This window comes from Pelodiscus sinensis, chromosome 5 (genome assembly GCF_052426305.1).
Source record: "Pelodiscus sinensis isolate ZL-2025 chromosome 5, ASM5242630v1, whole genome shotgun sequence".
NCBI classification, from domain to species: Eukaryota; Metazoa; Chordata; order Testudines; family Trionychidae; genus Pelodiscus; species Pelodiscus sinensis.
The window spans coordinates 89,734,664-89,759,983 of NC_143056.1; the positions used below are offsets into that span (position 1 = coordinate 89,734,664).

At 39.9% G+C, this 25,320-nt stretch overlaps 1 long non-coding RNA gene across 1 annotated transcript; it reads right to left on the reverse strand.

The window, feature by feature from the left end:
• Positions 1 to 349: 349 nt before the first annotated feature.
• LOC106732090 (uncharacterized) lies at positions 350 to 25,320 on the reverse strand. The gene is made up of 3 exons (XR_012903558.2): positions 25,077 to 25,320; positions 7,338 to 7,442; positions 350 to 6,638 (listed from the first exon to the last, which is right to left on the reverse strand). It is a non-coding gene; the product is annotated as an uncharacterized LOC106732090 (long non-coding RNA).

The following is a 25,320-nucleotide window of genomic DNA, read 5'->3' on the forward strand; positions in this document are numbered from 1 at the left end:
TGTTGCCTTGAAATTTGCATGAAAGTAGAAATAAAACTATTGAAATACACTGTGGCTTAAGATTTTTCTTCAGAGACAACTGATAAATCTGCACAGACTTTCCTTTTTTTTCTCCTGAGGACTTAGGGAGCTTATATTCTCCTTCTGAAGAGAAATCCGAAAACTCTTCCAAAATACAAGTTACGACGGAATTTTTATTTGTGTATGAGGTTTACATAAAAATTTTGGTTTTTCTAAGTAACACAGTAAAGTAGTTGAATTCAAAGTATTTAATGTACCCAGAGAATTTTTATAATTCAGTAGAAGTTCCAACTTTCCCTGGAAGAAGCTTAACACACAACTTGCTGTTTCAGTGTTTAATACTGGTCCTCACAACCCTGTTGCAGACAAAAGAGATATTTACAATTCTTGCAATGTGTTCACAGACCCAAAGATGACAGACCTTCAGATTTAGACACTCTTGATTGACTGTAACCTTTTGCCTTCTCCAGGTATTTCCCAGCACCTTGTAGCTATTAGGCTAGCAAAGCAAAAATGTTTAAAGGACAACAATTTAATCCTTTCCAGTGCATGTATCTGTCTCATTAAAGCATTCTCCTGTAGCAGTGTAATGATACATTAAATGGAATCCATTTCAAGGTAAAATGAGTGCTGCTGATGTCTAACATACTGTTCCTGAGGCCTGGTTTAGGTCCCAGTCCTAGTGCAGCCTAGCACTGAAGTAGATTAAATATCAACCCGGGTCACGTTCTCATGGCCCAGGCACAAGTGCCAACATTCTTCCAATTATTCAAGGCCAAAGAAAGAGCAACCTGCCTGACAGAGTTGTGACACAGCTTGATTAGATTTAGCTTAGAAGCCTGCCGAAAAGGATACTGTGGTATTTAACTCAGATGGGGAAAGGAATGGCATCTCTGTTTAAACGAACAGAAGAAAAGAAAGAGAACATTTATGTCATGAGTGAGTGTGCATATGTTTTAAACTTAAAATGATCATTTCACCATGTTGTGGTCAGTGTATTTCACATAGTTTCACTATAAGAGGCGCTATAGCAGGTCCCTTATTTAAGAAAATTATCTTAAGCATTTAGTGCATCTTTCATCCCATTGGACTTTACAGATTTAATACATTTATCCACCATGGAAATGAAATGACCTCTGAGGGAAGTGCAGCAGCAGGTGAACAGTGCACAATAACATTATATAGCAATCACAGGGGGTCCTAGTTTCCGTCTAGGCCTCCTAGAGCAATGTAAGCAGTAAATGTTACTACTACTACTGCTATGCTATGACTAAGAATGAATGAGGAGAGCAAGTGAAGGAGAATAATATCCCTGCATAGGGAAATTATATGGCAGATTTAGGTAGGCAGAACAGAATTACACAACTGAAAGAAGTCTAGAAACTCCAAATTTGTTAAAGTATGGAGTTTATGATGGTCCCACTGTGGTCAAGAACTGAATTTTGTATCTTATTTAAAAGCCTGCACTTGGGAGAGACATAGTGAATTCTAACATCCTATCCAGGTACTAGTGCAATGCTGACTAAAGGGAGGAAAAGTACCACCAGCACAATAGAGATCTGAAAGACTCTTATTAGCACTGGGTTCCTTCCCACAAAAGGTTATGCCTGAATAAATGTGTTAGTCTTTTGGGTGCCACTTTTAGTTGTCTTTTAGAACTCCTCATTTTTATTAGCACTCGTTGCCTTTTTTTTGTGGGAAATTTTTTTTGAGCAAATTTAATTCCCCCCCCCCCCCCATGCATGCATGCACACACAGAGTATTCACTAAAACAAAAACATTAATAAAAAATTGTAAAAAAAAAAATCAAATTTTTTCCTTGGAACAATGAAAAAAAATCCCCCAAAATTTCCATACAAAATAATTGGATTTTTAAAAATGTTCTCTACCATTTTGTTTGTAAGATAGCACTAGATCACAGCACAAGTTGGTATGGCTGCAGATTTGACATCAGTATTCGCCTTCCTACAATTTGTGCAATTAATCACATTTCTGGGTACAGAGTTTCTCCTCCACAGAATGTGAACAATACAGCAAAAAAGTCAAGGAACTACCCCTCCTAAACAACTCATATTATTCCCTGCAAAAGTAGGACTCACAAATAATTAGCCTATAATATACGCATTACTTCAGATTAAGCCTGATGCATGCAAAGTAGATGAGAGCAGGTTTTATTACACCCAAATTTAGAGCAGTCTATAAAAAAATCACACAATTTAACTATGCTGGTACAGTTAAAGTAGTACAAGTTTCTAGCAGGGGCACAGTTACAAAAGTAAAAATAATGTTATTGATTTAGTTGTTCCCATATGACAGGGCTTTGGAACCTACGGTCCAGGAGCCGGATGCAGCCCCTGGGTTGCCTGAATCTGACCCCTGAGGCTTAGGGCCTCCCCCAGCATTGGGGAGTCTACACTGGCACTCCAATCCCCTCCCCGTCTCTCCGCAGTGCCCAGCCGCTGACTGATTTTTCTGTGGGTCAGCAGCCCCCGACCCAAAAATGTTACCCACCCCTGCCATCTGAGGAGAATAAACTATATGAATGTAAGGCACTTTTATACCAAAATAATTTCCACACAAGTAGCAGAACTTATATAACTCCCCTAACCAAAACATTTCTTTCCCATGGTACAGGAACTCTTTGTAGATCAGGGCTAAGCGGAGATGTAATAAAGCATGGATTAATGTGAAGACCAATCCTCCACCCCTAAAATCTTCCTTCCAGTATTGCTCCAGTCTCTGATCATTCTGTGTTGACTTCATTAAAAACTCAAACAAGAAGAAATAATTTCATAAAGCATTATCCTGGTACAAAAATAGTATTTAGTTATTTTAAAAATCTGTTCAAAGGGGGATAGAAACTGCAGCTAGTCTTTGTGTAATAACATCAGTGTTATCTTCCCCAGTTTCTCACCTATTTTATGATCAGACATGCAGTTTGCCTCACTGGCTAATACCCCTTTCCCCATCCTAATTTGTGGAATGAGCTGTTTTACAATGTGCTGTCAATACCATGTCCATGCATTGTACAATGTCTTTCTCTGCCTGAAGGCTCTTCCATGCTTTCTGATATCAGCTTGCCTTAATTTTGTTTTTGTTCCTATCTTCCTTTTGGTTGTTATGCTAATTTTCCCCCCTCTGGGTTTTATCTGTTCCATTTCAATAGCTTTAAGTACTGATTTCAAATTTTTGTTGCTCGAAGATTGATAGATAGAACTCTTCTGTTTGAGAAAACATGATCAAGGTTGTTGTTGAAAATAGGAGGCTCTGAAACAGTCATTAGTGCCACTGCAAATAGTCCATTTGAAACCAGAGCTTAGGAAACATTCTTTTGTCTGAAATAGGGGGAGAGAGAGTTCATTCTCAGCATTCAGTATCAGTCATTACATTTTTAAGGGTTATTGCGATCCAATAACCCTTTAATCTCCTCTTTGCCTTTTCAGGATTTTTCAGGGGCTTTAGGAGATGTGAATTTTTGCCTCCTGACTATGTTCTGCTATTTTTTTCTGTGTAAGCATCATGTGGAATGTGAAACTCAACCAAGCATACAGTCGAGAGAAGAGCCGCAAAGAGCGGAGGTGCACCAATTTGCAAAACAGGAGGTTCATTTTCATAGTGGAGGGTCCACTGTGCCCTGAAGCTGCCTGTGAAAGGAGCAGCCACATTGGTTACAGTCCACGTTCTCAACTTCATTCAAGCAGAAGAACCCATAAGTCTTGACATTCTGCCCCTGGCAAACTCAGATCCCCTCCCTTGTCCCAAGGCCACTAGGCTAGTATTTAACAAAGCTTAGGGTTAGTTAATGAATGGTTCAAAGAAAGAACATCTTCTCCTTGCTCCCCCTACTAGGCTTCCAAAAGGGCACCGAGGAACATTCAAGGAATTGGATTAAATAATATTGTTATGGTAAATATGTTGAGGTTATAATTATTGATTATTGCCTTCAAACATATCAGTTGATTTATCTGCACAAGTTCTTGCACAAAATCTTGTGGAGCGTCTACACTGCACGTGCATTCTTGCACAAGTAAATTTACAGTAAAACATCAGAAAAGAGGGCTTCTTATGCAAGAGTTATTCCTCTCCCCACAAGGAATAAGCCCTCTTGCACAAGAAGGCAGTGTGGACGGGCAACAGGAGTTTCTTGTGCAAGAAACCCTTCTGGCTAAAATGGCCATCAGAGCTTTCTTGTGCAAGAGAGTGTCCACACGGCCATGGATGCTCTTGCGCAAAAGCACATGGCAGTGTGGACGCGCTTTTGTGCCAGACCTTTTGTGCAAGAACTCTTGTGCAAAACAGTTCTTGTGCAAGGAGCCTGCAATGTAGATGTAGCCATAGAGTTTTATGCAGTGAAAAGGCCCCATCCAACAATCAATCCTTGCTTATTCAAGTAGTCCATTTGGCTGGAATGAGATTATTCATTTGAATATTGGTTGCACAATATCTCTAGTTCCTTTATTTCTTACCGTAATCCATGTTTTATCTTGTGAAGCAAACGGGAACAAGAAATCTCACGCAGCCTGTGACTAGGATTAGCTAAATTGTAAATTGTACAGTTTACTCCCTTCTGAAATAGATTAGTTGCATTTCTGGGCCCACTCTTGCTCTTAGGAATGTTAGTAGGACTTTTGCCAGTTATGTGGCGGGGCTTGTATACTGTCAGTTAAAAGTACATGCACAAAGACGCACATATGCACAAATTCCCTGCGCACGTAAATTTCTGACAGCAAAGATACCTAGTGCCTCACTTTCTGCCAGAGGGGGTGAGCAATGTTGCCTAGGTCCCAATACCAACAAGCTGCTCAGAGCCCTGGTTCATACTTAAGTCCCAACAGGAGTCACAAGCTAGGCATTCCCCCACCTATCTCACCTGCAGGGCCCGATCTGGTAGTTCTTAGAGCATGCCGACTGGGTTGGCTGTCACACAAAAGACAGATGAGGGCAACCAGATCAGGAATGTTTGGTACTGGGGCAGTGGCACTCATGTCCCAGAATATCCACTAGTCCAGACACTCGACTGTGCTGTGAGAAATCAGTTTTCAAAAGCCCTCCTCTGCCTGACTTGGAGCAGGTCAATGTCCTGTTTACTATGTTTACTGGAATTTGGGTAGTCTCCCTTTCTCTGTTTTTTCCTGAGAAAAGGCTGACCTGGCATAGGCACTTGACATTCGTGGCTATGAACACAGAGTGAAGATAGGCACCATTCCAGAGTCATGGGACTAAGATCCACCCCTCGCCACAGTATTTTCTTTTGGATAATTAAAGTGGTTCCTCATTTATCTTGCTGACTTCTGAGAATACTATTCTTGCTCTCCCCATTCATTGCATGGGGAGTCTGGACACCTAATTTAAAGGTTCAGGAGTTCAGTGGGCATGAGGACACCTAAAAGTTAGGCATTGCAATGCCTATGTTCATTTGCAGATTTAGCCCTACAACCTACTGACTTTCAATAGTGCTTCTAAATCATTTAAGCATGTGGAAAATCTCTCCTTGCCATGCCTTTTGTCGTTAGAGGACAGGAAGTAGGTTGTGGTATAAATTGACAGCTAGATTCTCAACAAGTATAAATCAACAAAGCTCTACTGATTTCAGTGGAGTTATGCCAATGAGTATCAGCTCAGCACCTAACTGAGCCCTGATTTTGATCTCCCTCTGGATGTTTGTGTGTATAACTTCACTGGTTTTCAGAAATGCTGGGCACCTACCTACTGCAAATCAGATTCCTTTTAAAATGTCTCAGATTGGGCAACCAAAAGCTGAGGGACTTATTTCACTAATCACTTTTTCAAATCTTAGCTCACCACTGTGAAATCAAAATCAGACCACTAGGGTAAAGTTTTAAAGCACCTAAGTCACAAAGGCTATGTCTAGACAGTGTCGCTATTTTGGAATACTGGAAGTATCCTGAAATAGCTATTCCGCATCTTTAAACGCGCCTATTATTTCAAAATAGATTTTGAAATAATGGGTGCACTATTCTGGCGTTCCTGTAACAGTTGTTCTGCGAGGGTTAAAGGGAGGTTTCGGAATAGCGCTTTATTCGAAATAACTATTTTGAAATGAGATTGAAATAAGATAGGCAATTTGTGTAGCTCAAATTACATATCTTATTTCAACCTGCAGGTGCAGTTTAGATGCACGCATAGGGTAATATCTACAAAGCAAAGAAAAACCCATGGCTGGCCCGTGTTGGCTGACTTGGCCTTGTGCTCTCAGGCTGCAGGGCTATTGCTGTGTTGATGTCTAGGTTCCCGCTGGAGTCCAGAAGTCTATACTGCTGTGAAACAGTCCCACTGCCTGAACCTTACAAGCCTAGGTTGGCTGGAACAGGCTAGCCGTACTGTCGAATCGCTGTTTAGGCATACCCATTGAAGCCTACGTCTCTCTGATCTTCAATGTGACTTAAGATCCAAAATGACTTAGAGACAGTTGAAAATTTTACTTAAAACTTTAGAGAAAGTTTGGATCCAAAGTCCTGTTTCAGGACCATCATAGAGGTGAATCTTCTTATCTCAATCTCAATATTCAGGCTGGGAGGAAAGACTGTTGCCAGTTTGGTCCGTCTCCAAGTCATCCCTCCTCCTCTTTCTTTTTTTGAGGGGTGAAGGGTGGCTAGCTAAAAAAGAAACAAGTTGCAGTAAAAAGGATAATTAGGCAGTGAGAGTTATACACCCTTCAGGCATGCAACTGAAATTCCTCTTAAATAATATCATAGGTAGCAGATATGATAGAAATCTTAGATATCTTAAGGCAGATCTCAATTAGCATAACTTGTCATAGCTGTGTTGACATCACTGGCGTTATAACAATTTATGTTAGGTGAAGATCTGCTCTGCTATTTTTTATCTGGCTCATAACTGACCTCTAGATTGGGGAGGAATAGGGAGAGAGAAATAACTAAGCTAAGTATTTCCAGTCTGTTCCCTCCATCTCTTCCATAGAAGATGTTATAGCCCAAAGAAAGCCTCCTCAGTTGATGAGTTTGGTTTTAAATGGAAAATACTTTGTTTGGATGAAATCCAGAAGGAAAAATACTAAACCCTTGTAACTCTGTTTGGAAATACCATTGAAATGCATACATTAGAAAAGAGACTGTAGCATGTTTAGCTTTTGGTAGGAGGCTGTGTTAATTATCTCATCTGATGATGAATGTCCTTTGAATTTTAACATGATACAGAAAATATTGAATGGAATGTTTACAGCAGAGAAAATGTTTAAAAGAAACCCCAGAGCAACTAGAAGGCTGGTTTAATAGTTACATTAAATTTATATAGGCAAATGAATTTGAATATTATATTTATGAGAATGTACATACCCCTGCTATGCCTGCTGATTTGCTTCTCCAATATGCAATTATTGGAAGCTTTCCCAGTGGTCAATAGGTTGGATTTCAGTTCTTGTACAGGGTATTAGAGAAAGTCTGTTTAAATAACAGAAGAAATGACCATGGCTGAGCGGAACATAATAGTAACGGCACTAATGGTAAGTAATTTAACACTATTTGCTGCTCAGTTCAGAAACTCAATGGAATTTAAGTGAATGCTTAAAGCTAAGCACATGGCTTTGGCTCTGAGCCTGTGTGTACATTTACTGAATCAGGGCCTTTGTCTCACGTTGACTTTTTTCCCTTAGGTGCGTAACCTAATTGAGCTAACGTTTTTGATTCATGTACCAAAAAATAAATAAAAGTATGTTGAATAATTATACAATTATTATTTAAATGATTATTTTTAACAAACTTGGGGCCAGACTGTGATTTTCTATTTCCCATTTACTCATACAAGCCATTCCATTAAAGTCAATGGAACTGCATCTGTGAGTAGCTGCTCACCAAAAGGAGCAAGGAGCTCACACTCTGGCCTATACGTGTGATATAATGATTATTAGCAGCAGCACTGCATAATAGTTATGGATGAGATAGCGATATCTTATTCACAGTTAGAAGTACCCAAACTTGTGAATAGCCCCATTGATTTCATTAGGCCTTCATATGGAAAAAAATGCAATTAAGTGTGCATAAGGTTCCTGTGTATAGAGGTGGCTGACAGTTTTTTGAATTTTTTCTGAAGAATATTCCTGCCTCCGCCCTTATAACCAACTAAATATTCTGATTCAGGAAAGCATCCTTATTTGGGAAAGGTGCTTCAGCACATGCTCAATTCCCATTGTGTAAGTGCTTTCCTGAAGTGGGACACTAGATATTTTCCTGTGTCTCGGTAGAAAACTTTAGGTAAGATAGATCTCCTCAGCAGTAGTTGCATGCACATTTTATTATCCTATTTGCTAATAAAAGCACATTGAAGTCAGGCCACAGTGCTATCACAGAATGAGCTTGTCATCGGTACCAAGAACTTTTGGAAAATCTATGTCTGTCAAACTAAAATTTCCCTATAGTTTCAGAGGGATATATTCCCTTTCCTTTCTGACATAAATGACTTGTAGCATTACTGCATACTACTAAAAAACTACAATCTCTTTCACCCCCTCCAAAAAAAGATTGCTGTATTTTAGTAGTTGGTGTAGTAATTGACATTCCCACAGCCTCCCAAATCCATTCTTTCCATTTCCTTTACTCTGATTGCCCATCTCTCTCATCCCTGTTCCAACTTTTTCAAGTATTCACCCCCAGCTGCCCTATCCATTCTCTAGAGCTGTCTCCTGCAGTGGATTTCCCACACAAGGGCTTGAGCTAGCTAGAGTATCTACAATTCTTAATGAATTCAAACAAAGATGTGGATGCTTGGTACCACAGATGATGAGATCACAAGGCTCTGAAATATGGCATTCTGGGCAGCTGCCTGTCTACTCTAAAACAGATCCTGAAAAAAAAACCCAAACAGTCACTAATGCAGTAAAATGCTCTTATTTGCTGATGTAACAGCATAGGGATGTCTGCCAAGAGTTGCGGACCTTACATGTGGTCCTTTGATAAATATCTTTGTGTGTGTTTAGTATTAACAAAAGTATTACCATCTGTTTACCTTGCACAAATACACATTGCATTTTTGCAAAAATCCTAGCTTGCATTGCATAAGCTAAGCTAGGCATTGTATCCATCAGAATGGGTGACAACGGTTTAAATCAAGTGGGCCATGTTTCAGTGTGTTGTTCATAAAACTAGGTCATGGGATAAATGTACTTCTGGAACACAGCTTTATACTAATTTTCCCAGTAAGATGCATCATAAATATTAACTGTCCTGAACACATACACACAGACTCATGGCTTTGGCTATGAGCCCATCACGTGGAAGCTAGAGAATGAGCTCTGACTTAAGGAAGTGAGAATGCGATGAACTCTGAGTTATCATCAGCAATGGATTCTTTACTGCCTCAAGCTCTGTCAGTCAAATACAAACACAACTTTTAACTGGGGAAGAACTCAGCCTACAAGTCCTTACTCACATGAGTAGTCCTACTGACTATAATAAGATTGTTCTGCATCAGAAAGAATTATTTGCATTACGGATGTAAAATTGCAGTTAATTGTCTAGTTGAGAAGTGGATGGAATTTCCATTGACTACTCAACTAGTTGATAGGCACTTCAACATTCCTCCTTTGAAATGCTCCAGCGAGGGCTCTTGTATGTTTCAGAGGAGGAATGGGGAACTCCACATACAGCCTGGGGCCAGTGGAAAGTCCTGCTGACTCTGGGCTGCATGCAGGTGCCTGCTTTGAAATGTACAAGAGTCCCCAGCAGGAGCTCTTGTGCATTTCAAAGCCATGGAGCCTGGGGTCAGAGGGGGACTCCCCATGCCACGGTCTATGGGGGACTGCTCAGCAGAACCCACAATCACATGGGGACTCCCCAGCTGACCCCGGGTTCTTGGGAAATGTCGCACGGAGGGGATCATCTGGGGAATCCCCAGCTGACCCCAGACTCCATGGTTGCCCCTTTGAAACATAGAGGTGGCATTTCAAAGGGGCATCCACCACACGGCTGATCCTGGATTCAGCTGTGCGATGATGCCCCTTTGAAATGCCAAAGCAGCATTTTAAAGGGGCAGTGCCATGAAGCCCGAGGGCAGCTGAGGACTCCCCAGCTGATCCTGGGCTTCGTGTGGCATTTCCCCAGAATCCAGGGTCAATTGGGAACTCCAGCTGACTCCGGGGTCCATGGCACTTCAGGTTTTAAAGGGGCAGAGCCGTGGATCTGCTGTACGGTGGCTGCCCCTTTGAAATGCCGCCTTAGAGTTTCAAAGTGGCAGCATCGCACAGTTGATCGCTGGCTCACCTGTGTGGTGCTGCCACTTTGAAGTATCCCTCCCTCCCCCACTTTGCTGCCTCTATCTCATAGAGGCATGATGAAGCAATTACTTTGAGCCAGGTCTGAAGCTGGTATAAATTGGTGTAGTTTCATTAACTTAAATGTGGCTTTTCCAATCTCACCAGTTCTATTCATAGAGCCCTGCACAGATACAAAATTTGTATCCACATCTACAACCATATCTGCAAAAATGAGCCGCAGCTATTAGCATTAATATCTGCAGATGCAGCTATCTATGGATATCCATTGCTATCTATTCATGGTCAGCACTATTGTGCTATCATCCCAGAATAGGGCATTTTTTGACTCAGCAGATATGTTTGTAAAATATGCGGAGGGAGTGTTCACAAGGGATCTTGTATCAGTCTTGCCACTTACTGTTGTGGCACAAGAATTTTACAGTAAGTATCTTACTCTCTCAGCTCTCATGCTATGTCCTGCCTGACTCAAAGGAGAAACTACCAGAAATCCACTGAGAAAGTCTGTCTCAGTATTTTTCTTCTATTGTTTTCTAAGTGTTTTACCAAGACAGGTGAGCATAAGTATCTTTATTTTACAGACTATAGCACTCGTATAGTCTGTAACCGAGCCAATGAAAGAACCAAGAATGGAACCCCGATCTTCTGAATCTCTGCCACTGGACCTTGCTATATATTGTTTGAAGTTTACGACCCATATTCAGAATAACATTTAAGTATATGCTTAGCTTTTAAGCATGTGCTTTCCTGAATCATGATAATAATGCAATTTTTTAGATGATTATCCAAATCAAACCTAGATTTCATTTAAACTTATAAAGGTGGAGGAAGTTCAGATTGAGTGCGTCTGTTTTGCCCTTCAGCCATCCTGTTGTGCCTAAGTGTTACAGTCACAGCTCTGAAAAGTTTCTAGTTATTGCAGTCAAATTAAGCAATGTTAATGGAATCTTACCAAAAAGTATAAATGTTCAGTGCCAAACGTCACCCAATTTGACTGAACTTTCAAAATACACCCGCATTTCCAATTTCACTTTCCCAGATTTCTATTATATTGTTAAAACCCAATTTATAGTGGAATAAATCTTAGAAGACGGCTCACATTTCATTGGGTAATGTTACTGTGTACTTGTGAAACCCTACATTTAGCTAACCAGTAGCAAGGACCGCTGACAGGGGAGGAGTGGGAGGAAGGACTGCAATGGGGACAACTGACCAGGAGCAGGCAGCAGCAGCAGAAGCCCAGAGCCCTTTAAATTACTGCTGGAGCCCCAGGGGAAGGGGGGCACTGAAGGGCTGGCAGAAGGAGACAAACTCAGCCCTATCCCTTCCACTTGAGGCCTCAGTCCTTCTGACACATTACCCAGGGGCTCAGCACCCTGTTGGCCTCCCGCCAATGCCTGTATAGTATCATCTATTTTCTTAATAATAACAATCAATTCTTCTTTATTACTTACATTTGGAATACCCAATCAAGTCTCATTCCTCTCCTAATTTTCTCCCCCAACTTCTTAGGTGTTTTATTGACCCAACAATCCTATCTCCCTAGCTTCTGTAATGACGTACACTTCCATTTCTCTTACCTGACCATCTTAACATTATTTTTTCACTTGAGTTTTAAAGTTGGTGAAATGCCTGAAACTGATACTTGATTATAATGAGTAGAGTGATGATTACTTTATTATGTGGATAAGCATGACTATCATTAGAGATTAGAGAAATTCTTGGAATTTGAGATTTTACATGCTCATCATATTATTTAGGATAATCCACAAGACCAGTTTGAGTTTGTCAACCTTTTTTTTTTTTTTTTTTGGTAATTTAAACTCTGATTTTTTTCCATGAGTAATTCATCTTTTGAAATTCCTCCTTCAACATATTGTTATGATTCAAGTGAAACTTGTTTTATATATTGGAAAGAGAACATCTCTCAGCTGGAATAAACTGGGACCCTTTAACTGGTATGTATTCTGGCTTGATCTAATTCTTTGTTGAGCTATTTCCTGTGCATTTCCAGTGAGGTCAAACAGATTGCACAAGGTGTAATTTAGTATAGATTATGTTCCCATTTGTTTCTTCAGATTTTTTTTTCTGTCTTACCCATCTCTTCATTTTTCAGTTTCTAGATTTGTTCTTCATGGTGCCTGTTCTATGCTCCATTCTTGTACAGCTCTGATTGCACTGTTTTGTCTTTTTCCCTCTATGCTTCTCCCCTATAACTTCTTCAAAGTAGTTTGCAAACCCAATTATATTTGAGTCAAGGTTTAAAATCAACAGTGATACCGAACAGAGCTTTTTCTGTATTCCATGTGTAAACTGTACTTCCGACAGATCCCATTCATTCATAAATCATCCTCAGTCCACTCCATGCGAAAGCCTCTTCAGTATTTATCCTGTTGTCCTGAAGAAGAGTTTGGGTGGAACTTTCCTATATTTGGTCCATACGAGATGAAAAGGATGTGATAGTCTTAATCCGGTCTGTTTATCCAATAGATGTACTCTATTGGATAAAGAAAACTACCAGGGATATTTTACAACATTTTTTAGTTATTATTAGTCAGACTTACTAGAAAACAAGCCTAAATAAGATAAACTTTAAAACGACAAATAGTCTGGTAGCACTTTATAGACTAACAAAACATGCAGATGGTATCATGAGCTTTCATGGGCACAACCCAGTTCTTCAGATGACCCTCATGATACCATCTACATGTTTTATTAGTCTATAAAGTGCTACCAGACTATTTGTTATTTTTAAAATTTATCCCGTACAGACTAACTCGGCTACCCCCTGAAGCTTCTAACTAGCAGGGACAAACACACCAGCAGGACTGGCCACTATAAAAACACATCCCAGAACGTGTTGGGCCACTGAGCTGCCAGCTCTAGTAAAGTCTCTGATTTTTTTGGTCAGAACTTTCATGTAGCACTTTTTATACCAAAGGATCTTGGATTGTTTTAAAACTGACACATTCCACTCTAAAAATATCACCTCTAAGGTGCAGTGCCTCTGGCAAGATGGGCAGCTTCAGTTTTACTGGACAACAGAGCAGATATCTTGGCCAAAGACACCAAGATAAAATCTAACCTTTTGGAAAGTCCCCTGGGCAAGTCAGTGTTTTTAGGCTTTGTTCAGAATACACACACACACACACAAAATAAATGGGATGGTAACTAATTTATCAGCCACAGAATGTAGAAAAGCTGAGTCAAACCAGCTGTCACTCATGACAATCTAACTATTCCTGATGCTTACACCTCTTAAAGCCACGGATGAAAGCAGGGTCTTATTGGTACTCAGGGTCACTGTACTCGGGGACCTCTCAGGCAAAGGGAGTGGGGGAGACACTGGGCAGAAAGGGTGGGGATGGGGGGGCCAGTTGCCCCCAGCCAGCCCTTCAGTGTTGTTTGGCCCTTGCCCCCTGTGGCTCTAGCTGCTGCTGCATCACCAGGACTCAGATCAGTTGCCTCTCCTTCCCCTACCCCCACCGAATTGGCAGCCCTGCCGGCATGGTCATCAGCTGTGTACCAGCACATACTGATAGCCACTTTCTTTCAAGTTTGCCATACCAGCTCACTTTCACCTCTGATTAAAGCATCCCTCCCAGCTAATATCTGCGACTTGATTACTGTTCTAAAGGTATTGCCAACCTTAATATACCAAGGATCTGCATCTAGGACAGATTTCACCTGACAAGTGTGTAAACAAGCTTTGTACAGCATGACCATTTTACAGTGCTGTACATCCCTGCTCTAGAGAGGTTGCTGAATAACCTGAGACTGCCTAATTTCTCTTTTTCTCCCTCTTTTTCTTATATAACATCTACAGATACAAATTCATGGGAGCCCACTTATCGTGAACTCAGATATATTGAAATCTCATACAATCACATGCAGGTCCTGAATAGTTTCCCTTGTACTGTCATGTACACATGGCAATTCCAGTTATCATCATGACCTTTTCCACACAGGGGCTTAAGAATGCACCTAATTGTAAACTCCTGAGTACTCCCACTGAAGCCAAAGGGACTACTCATGAAGTTAAAGTTAGATTTAGATTCTATTCTGAATTGGGGCCAGGATAAGTTATACTGAAAATAAGTTACTTCATGATAAGACATTCTTACTCTGCAAATAGACGGAAAGAAAAACAAAGACAATGTCAATTTAAAAGCTATAACCAAATACTCGGGTTAAGAAAATCGGTGTGGCTCTACTTCCATCGACTTCAGTGGAGCCACACTGATTTACACCAGTTCAGGATGTGGCCCACCATTTTCTTGTTGATATAGTTCTTTTAACACAAGCATGATGAATATTTTCACAAAGGCAAAAGCAGCTTGAAAGCCTTTCTAGGTGAACAGGGAAGAAAAGGAAGTTGTAGCACCAACAGCCATTATTTTATCTCGGGTTTTACTACAATTAAAAAGGATCTGGAGTGTGCTGCTATCCTGACCATATACTTTTACATTTTTAGCCTTGGAAAACATACAGACTCTGGCTCCTTGTGTCAGAGTAAGGGCCTCCACACATTGTCCTTGCTTTACACTTTTTGATCCTGTTCATAAATGTTACCCTGTGCAGCTCCATGCATCAAAGGAGCACTTGTACACACTGGGATCTATTTCAGCCCTTAGGCAATGAGACCAAAAGACCCGTCTCATAAATTCTAATTCAAAAGTTTTTAGTTATCAAGAGGAAGTTTCCAATTGCTCTCTCACATGTGGGAAAATATGTAAGCTACTGAGAGGACCTTTTGTCTGGGACTTTAATGGGTGCAATTTGCAAAGGGGGAGTGCAAAGGTTCTAATATGCAGTGTGCACAGACAGTAAGCAGGCACATACTTGGTATTTAATGAAATTCCATGAATCATTAGCCATACAATAACCATGGGGTTCTATAAATCACCTGCAAAGATTTTTCGGCCAATAAGTTGAACAGCACAGTGGCAAAGTAGAACACCTAAATGAGTCTGGGAAGCAGGAGGAAGGAAAAGAGAACGATAAAATGAGGGGCCACACAATGTATTATCCTTTAGCTACCCTGCCAATCCAAAATTAAATCCTGTTGTTTTAACTTGTTGGCTTTACGGGAAAACAAGGCAATAAAACAAAATTTGTCCTAATAAAAAAACATTAAGATCTTGAAAAAAGAAAGTGTATCATGAAGATCCCATGTATTTTAGACAACTGACCTGGAAAACAAAACTCTGGAAATGCTAATTATAGCTTTTTTTTTTTTTAATTCACCCTTCTGATAGAGCAGATCTTCTAGAATTCCTTTCTAGAATACAAAACAAACTCAATTCATTCTCATTAGTGGGAGTGCAATTGTTATTTATAAGACATTTTGCCTGATCTTTTAAAGTGAAAATCCTGTGTATGTTCAATTCTGGGAATATATTCACTTGTACCTAATTTGACAGCACTACATTGTCACTCATTTTATTCAAGCAAGAGATACTCGTCTGTGTTTTTAAAAGATGTAATGGGCCAGATTCTCTGCTACAGCCAAGATCCATTTCGGCTGGTCACAGATCTCTGATTCTCTGCCAGGCTTGGCTCTAGCCCAGCACAATACAGTGCAGCTTAGTAGCACCTAACCTAAATCAGATCACAGTAGTCCCTCCCAGAGGGATCCCCAATTAGGAATAAATGGAATGCGGCAGCACTCACCTCTCTTGTCCCCCTTGTACTCCCTAAAGTCACTGTTGATGTACAAGCTGGCAATTGACAGAAACACCCCATTCTGAGGGAATTCCCCCTATTCAGTCCTATTTGCATTGCTTGAAATGGCCTTATTTGCGAGTGTTTGCTTCCAATTCATCCCACTGCTAAGTTTCTCATTACCGTTCACCTACTTGGAGATGTAGCATTTTACAAAAGTAGACTCTTCAGACTTTTTCCCCTTCAAAGCTAATCAAATATACTCCTCACTAGGGATGTTAGATAGCGTGCAATTGAATAGTCGTGTAACCGCATGACATTTTAGCAGTTACATGAATATTTGATAATCCACGGAGATGGGGCCAGCAGCCAGTGTGCTCCCAGGAACCATGGCTAGAGAGCTCTCTGTCATCTCAATCTCCCCGCAGACAGGGGCCATTGCCGTGAAGCATCCTCCTCTCCTCCCCTCCTCATGCTGCTGCTTCTAGGCAGCAGTGTGGGGGTGAGCAGGCAGATCCTGCCCCCACCCACCTCTGTAGGAGGCAGCAAAGGGGGGGAGGGAGGCAGCAAGGGAAGGGCAGGTGGATCCGCAGAGCTTAAAAGCTGGCTTCCAGCATGTATTGGCTCCTACCTTCCCCCCTCACCCTCTGCACTGCTGCACCTGTATCACTGTCTGATACAGAGGCAGTGGGGGGGGGGGGGGCGCTTTTATTCGACAGGATTAACTGATAAGCCCAGTTTTATCAGTTGTGTAGTTGTCTACATGTTAACATCCCTACTCTTCACCTATGTCAATGCAGAAGCAGACGTACAAAGATAACTAAACCTGGCAACAATTCAACATACCATCCAGGTCTGCCAACAGATGAGAGGGGGCATTGAAGAGCTGATGGAGCGGGCTAGCCCCCAGTCCCACCCCTTCTGGGAGCTTGTAGGCTACACCTTGCCCAGGGGACTGGTAATTCTGTCAGTCCCCCATATCATCTTAAATGTAAACCTAAAGTTACCATACTGGGACAGGGACTGCACATCGTAGATGTCAGTGATCGTTAGCATTGTGGACAAAAATTACCCTCAAGACAAGTTCAGAGTGACAGTAGGGACAAAATTGGCTCTGTGGATAAAATGTTCAAAAGCACTGATGTGACTTTCCAGTTAGACTTAGACTCACAAGTGTCTAATTCACTTTTGAAAATGGCATTCAGGCTGGCAAATTGCTTAGTTGTTTTTGAAGATTATACTCTGTTAGCCTAAGAAAGAAGCCCAGGATGGCCCTTGCATTAGCGAAGGGAATAAACTTGAGTCACTGGTAGTTGCAGAAAAATGGCAGCATGATTGAAAGGCAGCTACATACAAGTGAACAACTTTCCCTGCACCACACACAAACTCATTAAAGCAGACTGAGGATATTAAAAACGGAGGCCCGAGTTAGGGATCAGCCCTTCTCATCAAAGGTACTTGAAGCAGTATTAACTCATTTTCCACATTTTGTGATTTGCTAGTCCGCACCCCTCCCTTCTCTTTGAAAAGGGGTCACTGAATGCAGCCAAAATCCATCAGATAGTAGCAATACTACAATCAAGGTGGTATTTAGTCTACATTGCATGGGAGGGGAACAAGGGGGAGAGAATAAAGGAGATAATAAGGGGGCACAATGATAATCCACTTACCTTGAAGTGCCAGCATGGCAATCTAGATCTAATATGTTTGATGGTTGCTGCCAGTTATTTCCTCATGATCATTTGTTCACATCACAATAAAACCACCACACAGCATGCTTGCCTGTCTCTACCCACAAGAGGCCCCAGTATTAAAACAGCAGGGAGGTTGCAGGTAAAGAATCCAAGTAAATTAGCAGACTTGTATGCATATAGTGCCTGCCTGCACTGTGCCAGTATCTAGGCTATGTTTTAGTTTTCTTTCAAATCCATCAATTTGAAAATTGAGCACATAAAAGCTATCAGATATTGCCGATACTATGTGGCGAAACCTGAAAAGCCTTTTGTCATAGTCATTTTCTTAGATAAAAGTGAAATGGTTAGCAATAAAAGAGCATACCCACCAGTGAGATTTCTACCTGGAGAGCTATCAAAAAGCTCACTGTGAAAAAATGACATGATAAATATTATTGTTAACTCATGCAATATATTTTCAAACCAGAGATTTTAAAAACAATCTTACGTGTAGCATTGTGTGAAACCGTGATAGAACTGTTATGCAATTCAGATGTAGAGCGTTTACACTTAAGTTATACTTAACTTTGTATAATGAAATTGAAAATGGGTATTTGACCAACAAATTTGCACCCGTTTGCTTTTTTTAGTGTTTATATTTGCTCAAAATTCTGCCCATTCTTGAGAAGTTTTTGAATTTGATATTCAAAATTTGAATTTTAATGTGCTTATGATGGGGAAAATAACCATTTCATTGAATGTAGTAGACAAAACCATTTTTCTAATCCCTCTTAAACAAGAGATAAATGTACTTATAGTTTTAGCATTTATGGTAGTATAGCGTAGAGCAGAAAAATAACTACCTCTCTTGGTAGTTGGTATCAAATTGCTATTTTTATGAGCCATAAGGTAATGATTAGGAAGCTTAGACCTAAAAGCCTGTTTACCACCCTAAAATATGCTGCTTTTTACTTTTCCCAAGTTTTAGTATTCTGCTTCTGAGCATCGATGCAGGACATAACATTTACAATCAAAATCATTAGTGGTGTAGTGTAATCTCTAGTCAGTATGTTTCCATTTCTTACTGTTGTATAGGAATGTTTGTATGTGGTTTACACAAGCATGTGTGCTCATGTGTGTCCTCCTAAATTGATGGCCTGAAATAACACCCAAGATCCAAGCATCTCATGTTGGAAAGGGAGTTCTGTCCCAGATCTAAAGTTTGCAGCTGTCATTTTGATAGAGAGCTAAACTAAATCCCTGGAGGCAAACCCTTTCTCCCTACAAAATTTGTGAAAGTTTGCATGCAGATCTAGCGGGGCCCATTTTTATTTTTCACTCTTCAAGATTCCTTGCCCACTGAATCTGACTATGTAAAAACTTGAACAGTAATGAGAGGTGTTTTCTCTGACGATACAAATTTTTTTAGTTAACCAAATATAAAGCACAACAGGGTATTTATTTTTATTAATACAAAGAAAGGCTGGAGTCACAACAAGATAACTATTTCTGCAATGTTTGAGGGCACAAGAAGGTAAGACAATCTACATGCATTTTTCTCAAAAAAATACATAAACCCACCCTATACACTATTCCCAGGCCCAACAAGCAGTGTTCCCTCTAAGCTGCAGGGCAGCACAGCTTCACAGGTGATTAATCAGCCCTGCCCAGTCAATCAGCTCTGTTCATGGAGCCCTGAGCTTCTGACTGGGTGGGGCCGAGTAATCACCTGTGAAGCTGTGCTGCCCCAGGACTTAGAGAGAAAACTGCCAACAAGTACAATTAGCCAAAAGGCTCTGGCCTTATCTCTGGAGTTCACTTCTTTCTCAATTTGTCCAGTCTTAATTACGTCAACACTTCCTCTTGAAGGTGTACAGGGTCAGCCAACTACAAGAATGCATAAAGCTTTGTGAGGTATGGGGTAAGAATATTAGGAAGCCTCCTGTTCAGAAACGGGGATTTTTGTGTTCATATCTCTCTTGTTTGTGAAGTTAGAAATATTAAGTGGGAATCTGTTTTATTAGTCCAGGTATACTAGTAAAAGCCATTAGTGATACTTTAGGAACTAAATGGCTCAGTGGTCAAGTCAATGATCTATGAATGTTTTCTTGTAAGCCCAAACTGTGGTTGGTCCTAGAAAAACATGTGATCATAGCACCTGGTGCTGGACTCCATTTTGGATCTGGTATTTTTCCATGGGAATGGAGAGTCTAAGCAAATGGTTGTTACCCTGGGGAAAGTCTATTTAAGGAATGGAAAGCAATCAGGATTTTGTCTTTAGTTGCCTTTTGAAATTGCCTTCCCACTTTAAGAGGATACACATGAAGAAACCTGAAAACAAAGAACTCTAAAGACACAGACAGCTGTAGACACAAGCCAGAGAAAAAAAATTAACTCTGCCTTGAAGCATTTTATCAGAAACAGGGACAAGGGGTGAGGAATATACTTTGCAGGTAAGAGGTTTCTTAATGTATTCGGCTTAGATGGTGTGTTTTCTTTATTTTGGCTTAGTAACTTATTTTGATCTGTCTGTTTTCATTTACAAACACTTAAATCCTACTTTTTATACTTAATACAAATACTTTTATTTATCATCAAGTCCACTATAAATAATTGTTACTGGGGGGTGGATGGGAGAGCAACCACTGTGAATATTTCTTTTTTCATCAATGAAGAGGGAGAACTTATAAGCTTTCTCTGTGTAAAACTTTTATAAAACTAAGTCAGATTTATTGGGGGATTGGTCCTCTTTGGGGATTGTGTTCCTAGGTATTGTCAATGTCCTTGTAGCTGAGCTCTCCCCTAGCTGACTTGGTTCGGCACCTGTGTTGTTCAGCAGTGGGGCTGTTGCTCCAACTCTCTGCTTTGGCTGGAGGACTCTCTGCTTTGGCTGGAGGAGACCAGAGTTTCTGATCCAGCAGGAGAGAGTGGTGGGATACCCTAGAAAGCAGGTTGGCGGTCTCAGTGTTGTGACCAGCACAGGGGTGACAATTCCAAGGAGACCCGTGATCCATTCATCACAGCTTGCTTGTCTGTTCATATATTTTTGAATTAAAAGGCTACTTTAAGAAATGCCTCGATAGCAGTGACTAAACAGGGCATGTTTTCTCTTTAGATAACTTTTTTGATGGTTCAAGGACATAAAATCATGCTGCAGCATGGGATATTTAAACTTAAGTCTAGATTTGAGTTTCTACTCTCTAGCTGTGCTTATATGGGTTATAGTCCTGTCTCTATACAGTCATCTCTATGACAGAACTTTATCATATTGACTAGAATTGTGAGCCATCAAGTCAGTTGACATGATGCTGATCATGACCGATTGGCCAATGTTGACTACAACAAATACAATACAGTATCATGATTACACTTTGATTAAGCTAGGCTTTAATCACTGTTAGCTGATGTGCTGAATGCAATTTCTCTTGGCCTATACTGGTTCACAGTTGCGTTCAACACTGAGTAATGTAGATAAGCATTTTCGGGTCAGTGCACAGCATTTCCCTGACTGTCAACAGCTGGTAGGAGCAGTTATATGAAGGAAAAATTTACCCATCCTCTGAGCAAGAGATAAGCTGCTGTATTGTAATTATAATTATGGGGATGGGGGAAAGAAAAAATATGCCAATCATGAAAGGGTGCACGGAAAACCACAGACTCTTTCCAACCTAAACACTGTGGCAAATGAAAAAGTCTTAATTAGAGAACTGGTAGGCATAGAAAAAGAGCCCATCCTAAATGAATTGTGGTGTGATGAGCATAAAGAAAATGCTTTTTAAAAAGTTCTTTGACTCCCACTGAGTGCTTGTTTCTTAGACTTCCTTGCCTAATAATGTGAGCATTTAAATGGCCCCAACTCCCAAGTAACTAGGCTTTGAAGTTAGCACCTCATTGAGGTATAGAGTTCATACGTTTGCTACTCCTATTATTAGGCTGGAAACCATTTTCTGCATGGCTAGCTTAACAGAGCAACAGAACATTGATTTGTATAGGGATTGAGAAGGCTGTCCACACAAAGGAAAGGGCTACAAACTTCATTTATGTGAACAGAACCTTGCAATTAATAGAAAAGAGCAAAAGTCTGGGAAGTCCTTTAAATTGCACAATTAGAAATATTTCTCATACTTGTGATATTTGCAACGGGTAGGCCCATAACCAAAGATTTCTAAAATAAGACCTTATTGGGGAAATGAAATTATGATGAAGTGCTGTAGCAAAATGATGACCATTCATAACGGAATGTTAGTTTAAATTATTGTTACTATTATTACTACTAATAATAATTTATGTTTGTATTTGCAGTATAGGAGATCCTAAAGATGCCAACCAAGACTAGGGCCACACTTTGTTTCACACACAGCCAGAGACAATTCCTGTCTTGAAAAGTACATAATTTAAACAGAAAACACAGACAAGAAAGTATTATTATTTTACAGTTTTGGAATTAAGGCATAGAGAAATAATGTGAGTTAACCATGATCACACTGGGAATCTGTGGTTTAGCTAGGAAATGAACTTAGATCTGAGACCCTATGCCTTGACCACAGGATCATTTTTCTTCTGTAAATATATCAGATGATGCAAGATGATGCAAATAAAGTTTTAGAAATTATGTTCTTGTTGATCTCATCATCATAACAGCTTCCAAGTTTATTTCTATCATAACTATTGTTTACAAACTCTCAATTTTATAAGAAACTGGGAGGCAGGATTGGGAGTTTTATCTCCCGCTTTACCAGTGACACGTTCACTAAATAGGACAAATCAAGTAATAGCTCTGTGTCTCAATTTTCCAACTGAAAAATGGGTCTAAAAATACAGACCCTACAGAAATGTAATTAATGGACCACATTCCATTCTCATGTGTACTGGTAGAGTAACTCCAGATTAGCACCATTGTAGGTAACAGCAGATTGCAGGCAAGTGTTTATAGTTTCCTATCCCTTGACATATGACAGTGTAGGAACACAATTATTATCAGTTTATACTCTTGTGAAAACTAGAGAGTTTTTATATATATAGGCAACAGATTCCTATGGTACAAATAGTTTTCTTTCTAAATTAGCCTACTTATGGTTTGAAAAGTCATTTGAAGGCAATTTCATATGTTTTTATTAACTCACTGAGAGGAGTGAATCACCATTTCCACAGAAGTCAGCTGAAGTGTTAATAACCTATGTTCATGTTACAGAAATAAAAGTAATAGATTTCAGAATGGCTGTAATGGGGGAAAACAGTTCCATAAGCTTGGTGGTCCCGTATCCAAAATTTCATGGTGTATTGGATGGCCATGCATGTTTAAAAATAGTTTATTTTTATTAAATTTTTTCAAATATGTAACATTATGTCATAGATTACCACAGACTATTATCCCATCATGAAACTGAAATTACAAAAAAATCCCTCAAGACTAGAATATACTCAGTCACTTTTCATGCAATAGAACAACATCGTTGTCTCCCTCATCGTTACCTCTGACCCCACACCAGTAATATGGTTGGAAAGAGGGATTAGTCCCTATTATAATTGTTTTCAGTTCATCCTTTGACATATTAAAAACACCTTTCATTCATAGCAAATAAAGGTGAAATTCTATATCAGGGCAACTTGATGAAACCTTAGACCAGTGTTTCATGGGGACTCAGACAAGGTGATCTAATGGTCCTTTGTGATCTTAAAATCTGTGAATCTATGCATCTTGTACTCCCTTCTTCTCTTGCATAACAATACAAAAGAAAACTTTACAAGCACACCTTTTGTTTAGGGACTTGCATTGCTTTCCAACATAATGAGGAGTCATTGTTGACTGTTACAAAAGACAAACAAACAAACAAAAAGGTCTGATCCTGCATTGACCTTAATACACATGGACCTATTTGCTCATAAATGGTGGAACTTTATTGAAATCAATAAGGCTCTACTAAGGTATTGAACTCCCTTTAGGATCAGGACTGTAGCCCATGTGTACAATAAGGAAATTTGCATTAGTGTAACTTCCATGTATTTATTTTCACAATAACCCTGTGAGGTAGGAGAGTGCTAATATTCCAGTCTTTTTTATCCAGGTCTATTAAATCATGACAGTTGTTGAGAAAGTGAATAAGGAAACATTATTTACTTGTTCCCACAACATAAGAACTTGGGGTCACCAAATGAAACTAATGGATAGCAGGTTTAAAACAAAGGAAGTTTTTCTTCACGCAACCCACAGTTGATCCGTGGAACTCCTTGCCAGAGGATGTTGTGAAAACCAGGACTTTAACGGGGTTCAAAAAAAAAACCTAGATAAATTCATGGAGGATAGTTCCATCAATGCTTATTAGTCAAGATGGATAGGAATGGTGTCCTTAACCTCTATATGTCAGGGGCTGGGTATGGGTGACCGGAGAAGAATCTCTTAGGTTTCATCTAGACAACACAGCTCTGTTGACAGAGAGATGTAGATTAGGCACGTCAAAATTGCTAATGAGGCAGGGATTTAAATATCCCGCACTTCATTAGCATAAACATGGCCACCACATTTTTTTCAAAACTGAGCTTTTTTTTAAAAAAAGGGCAGTCTAGATGGGGATTTGTCAAAAAATATACCCTTTTTCAACAGATCCTGTATTCCTCAAAAAATGAGGTTTATAGGATCTGTAGAAAAAGGGTTTATTTTTCGACAGATCCCCCTCTAGACTGCCTTTTTTTTTTAAAAAAGCTCCATGTTGAAAAAAAAGCGGTGGCCATGTTTATGCTAATTAAGCATGGGTTATTTAAATCCCTGCCTCATTAGCAATTTCGACATGCCTAATCTACATCTCTCTGTTGACAGAGAGGTGTAGTCTAGACACAGCCTCCATGGTTACCTGTTCTGTTCACTCTGTCTGGGGCACCTGGCATTGGCCACTGTTGGAAGACAGGATACTGTGCTAGATGGTCTGATCCAGTATGGTTGTTCTTATGTACAGAGGTGGAAACAAAGAATAAGTGATTTGCTCAGGGTTACACAAGAAACTTATGGGAGACTAAGGACTTGGACTCTTTCTGAAGTCTTACCTCATCTAGTGGGTATGAAGTGCTACCTTTCACATTTCATACTCAAAGGGAATTAAAATTAACCACACTTTTAAACCAAAAGGCCACAAATCAGTCTTTTCTCGTTATATAGTTTTCTTCCCAACAGATTGCTAAGATATCCATGCATACCTTTGTGATCCTCTATGAAGAAATTATCTCAGTTGTATCCACTCTAACCAGATATTTATTATTCATAGCTCATTTCCCCAACATCTTGAATAGTAACATGTCCATCATTTCTTTTACCTCCATGTGTTCATGTTCCCTCATAGCCTCCTTTTAATCTTAAAGGAAAAATTCCTTTAATCTTAAAGGAAAAATTCTCGTGATCTAATAGATAATAACAATAGATCTAATAGATAATACTTACTATATGTAATTCCATAAAATGCCTTTAAATGCAGTATACTTACAGTCCCACTTGTCCGGGATATTAGAAAGAAAAGATGGATGAGGTAATCTTTTATTGAACAAATGAGACACAAGCTTCTGAGCCTCACAGTGTTCTTCAGGTCTGGGAAATGTACTCCAAGCATCACAGCTAAATGCAAGGTGAAACAGATTGTTTAGCAGAAGTAAGTAGTTAGCACATATTCTAAGGGACCATTCAAGCCACAATTCTGATGTTTTCTATGTTTCTGTTCTGACTTACTATGA